Here is a 4305-nt window from a genome sequence, read left to right on the forward strand (position 1 = left end):
ACTTTGTGACTTCCTAGTTACAAAAACTTTTACTAACTTGTGATGCTCTCACCACAAGCCACTTTGTAATTCTACGATTACAAAGACTTTTGCTTGTGACTAAACCTAGTCACAACATAAACTCAAGGAGCTTACGGATTTACAAGAGGATTCCTAATTAAACGCTTCTAGCTAAGCAGTTTAGGAGATACAATAAGTATAATCACAAAGTTACAACTCAACTAGGACAACAACAAGCTATCTTTTAGGAACTGGCCCGTAGTTATGTTCAACTTTGTTCTTTAAGCTTGTGAGGATTGATTTCTCTATTTTTGGCAAGAAACTTGAATAAGAAACTGAAACCTTCAAATGATGTTTTATATAAACTCATTGTAGGTACACCTTGATCACATCACTTTAAATGACGTGAGCACTTTAGTTGGTCAGAGAATGAGTGGGCACTGGAGACAGTGCAGTGCGGTAGAAACAGTGTAGTCAGTCATTTCATTTCTAGCTGTGACCAATTGACTTGTACTGTGATAAGGGAACCACAAGGGTATCAGATCCTTGTTTGGGTTCCTAGCTCCTGAAGCTATAGCAATTCACCTTTAGCTTGAATTCGTTAAGCTTGCAGTATAGTCCGAGTAAGTCAGGTTCCCTATCTGGTTCTTAACGATAAGTTTGTTAGATCATCAAAACATAAGGCAAGAATATTTAAAACCTATCAAGTTGCCTGTGTAGCTACAAAATTTGTTGTCCATTTTTGGACAGAGAGGAAGAAACCATTAACTTCACTAACTTGTAATCTAACATATTACAAGCCACTTTACAATAGTTCCTATTGCAAAGGATTTACTCAACTAACTTGTGGTACCTTTACCACAAGCCACTTTGTGACTATCTTAGTTACAAAGGATTTTTCTAACTTGTGATGCAATCACCACAAGCCACTTTGTAATTCTACAATTACAAAGACTTTTCCTTATGACTAAATCTAGTCACAACCTAAACTCAATGAGTTTGCAGATTTACAAGAGGATTCCTAATCAGTGTGCTTCTAAGTAAGCGATTTAGGAGACATAGTAAGTACAATAACAAGGTTACAACTCAACTAGGACGGCAACAATCAATCTTTTAGGAACTGGTCTGTAGTGGCGTTCAACCTTGTTCTTCAAGCTTGAGAGGATGATTTTTCTATTTTTTCAAGAGGCTTGAATGAGGAATAGAAACCTTCCAGTGATGTCTTTGTATAAAGCTTCATCGGGTACATAATGATCACATCACTTGAAGTGATGTGAGTGCTTTGTTTGGTTGGAGAATGAGTGGGCTGATAGTGTATTGTAGTATGGTAGACAGTATCGTCAGTCACTTCAGTTTCAGCTGTGTCTAAATGACTATGTACTACTATATAGGAACCACAAGAGCATTAGGTCCTTGTTTGTTTCCTAGCTTCTGAATCTGTAGCAGTTCATCTTTTGGTCAGGTTGTTGCAGTAATCCAAGTAGGTCAGGTTCCCTATATGGTTCTTAACAGTAAGTTTGTTAGATCATCAAAACATACGGCAAGAATATTTGAGATCTATTACATAGCATTTGCACCTAAATGTTCTTAGGTGAGTCAACTTGGGTTTCCTTCTATTTAACAATTTATATGGGGTTTTGTTCAGAAGTGATCTGATCATGCACCTGTTCACCAAGTAGCAGGCAACTTTAGCCCAGAAGTTCTTTGCAATTCCATTGTCGATCAACATTGTTCTTGCCATTTCATCTAGAGTTCTCTTCTTCCTTTCTTCTACTCCATTTTGCTGGGGGGTTTTGGGAGCTGAGAAGTTGTGAATAATGCCATTTTCATTGAAGAATTCATCAAATTTGACATTGTCAAATTTTGTCCCATGATATGATCAAATGCATGCGACTCTAGACTCCATCTTCACCTGGATTTTCTTCACAAAGGCCACAAACACCTCAACAGTTTCATCTTTGGTTCTGAGAAACAGAGTCCATGTGAATATGGAGTAGTCATATACTATCACAAAAATGTATCTTTTTCCTCCTATGATTTGCACTCTCATAGGTCCACACAGATCCATATGTAAAAGCTCTTGTGGCTTTGAGGTGCTCACATCTCTTTTATACTTAAAAGAGGACTTCACATGTTTTACTCTAGCACAGGCATCACAGACTTTTTGCATTTTGAATTGTGAAATAGGTAGACCATGGACCAGGTCCTTCTGAATTAGTTTGTTCAGAAGAGAAAAGCTTGCATGGCCCAGTCTTCTATGCCATAGTTAAGCATCATCATCAACAGCTTTCAGACACCTCAGATCACCACTCTATAAGGACTCGAAATCAGCAACATAGATGTTCTTGTATCTTTTGGCCACAAGTACTATTTCACCGGTCATAATATCAATGACTGTACATATTTTGGACAAGAAGTCCTCCTTGTTTCCTTTGTCAAAGATTTGAGAGACACTCAAGAGAATGTACTTAAGGCCATTTCAATAGAATGAGTGAGTGACTTCCCGACTTTTCCAACTCCAAGAATGTACCCTTTTTTTCCATTGCCAAAAGATACATTCCCTCATTGCAGGGCTTTTAGTGAAAGAATGTTCGTAGTGTTCCCAGTCATGTGCTTTGAACACCCACTATCCATGAACCATTGTTGACCGCTTCCTTTCACTATTCCATGCACAAGAGATTAAGAGTTAGTTTTAGGAACCCAAGCAAGTTTGTGTCCCTTGTAGTAGGTAAAAGGATGTATAAGAGTTCTCTTAGTCCATGCAGGTAATGTTCGTTTTTTGTGAGTGGTACCTAGTTTCTCTTTTGTAGTCACCTTTTCAGCAAACACTTTGTTTTTCTAAATCGATTGATTCTTGGCCTGGACATCTTCCTTGAGGTGCCCAGTATTCCCACATTGGGTACAAAGCCAGTTCTTAGAGTCAGTGACATACTTGATGTGAGGGTTGTGAGGAGTTTTCTCCATTTGGAACCCTGTTCCCTTCCTGTTTTCACAATCATTAGTGTGCAAGGCAGTGGTAGCTTCTAAGGACCAGGTCCACTTTAGGGACATTTCAAGGTCATTCATTACTCTTTCCAGATCAGTTTGGAGTTGCTCATTTTTCTCAATTTCAGCACACATCCTAGATCTCATAGCTTTCACCTCATTTCAAGACTAGTATGTTCCTCACTGGCTATTTCCTTTCCCTTTCTAGAATTTTCAGATTCTTACTTAGTCCATGGTTTCACTATTGTTTCCCTTAGGTCTGTAATTTCTGCCAACACATTATCATTTTCTTTTCTGAGGATTTCAATGGTTTTCTTATGGTCAGTAACTACAACCACTAATTCGTCTCTAGTTTGTTCAGATTCTCCTAATTCTAAGGTCTAAGAATCCATATCTTTCACAAGACTATGAAAAGCAGTGATTAATACATCATCTAAAGACATAAGTTTTTTTGGAGAATAGGATTTTAGATTTCTCTGAACATACCTGAAATTTACCTCTTTGTTGCCATTATCTTCATCATCATCTGATTGAGCCATGAAAGCAAAAGTTGAGTCATATCCAATCTCCTCGCCTTCAACTTCCATCATGGAACTATCACTAGTATCAGTTTCATCTTCAGACTCACTAGAGGAACCCCCCATGCTGCAAGAGTCTGTCTCATCATATTGTCAACGGATCTTTTTCTATTAAAGTCCTTAAAGGGAACCGGGTTCGTCTTAGCTGTTTTCTCATGGTAGTTCTTGGAGAATTCTTGTTTCAAGAGAGGACAATGTTTCATGAAGTGTCCAGGCTTTCCACACTTGTAACAAAGATCACAGTTTTTTAGTCTGTTAGAGCCGTCCCTTTTTAGCATTTCTCCATTTCTTCTGACCATCTTCTGAAATATTTTGGTTAAGTAAGCCATGTCACTGTCTTCCTCACTTGAATCATTGTTATCAGCTTCAAGTACCAGGTTTTTTTCTTTCTTTGGTTCTTTTCTTTCATTGTCTATCTTTCTCTTCAACTCATAGGTCTTCAAGTTTCTGATCAGCTCTTCTATGGTCAGCTCTTGTAAGTCCTTTGATTCAGTAATAACATTCATTTTTCTTTCCCAAGAGCTAGACAGAACATTTTCCTCACTAGCTTGTTTCTGGGAATAGTTTTACCAAGTGAATGTAACTCATTTATGATGGAAGTGAATCTTGTGTGCATATCTTGAATGGATTCATCGTCCCTCATTTTAAAGAGTTCATACTCGGTAGTGAGCATATCAATCTTAGACTATTTTACTTGTGTAGTTCCCTCATGAGCTGTTTGCAAGGCTTTCCATATCTCCTT

The sequence above is a fragment of the Nicotiana sylvestris genome, chromosome 8, assembly GCF_000393655.2.
Source record: "Nicotiana sylvestris chromosome 8, ASM39365v2, whole genome shotgun sequence".
In the NCBI taxonomy this organism is placed as follows: domain Eukaryota; kingdom Viridiplantae; phylum Streptophyta; class Magnoliopsida; order Solanales; family Solanaceae; genus Nicotiana; species Nicotiana sylvestris.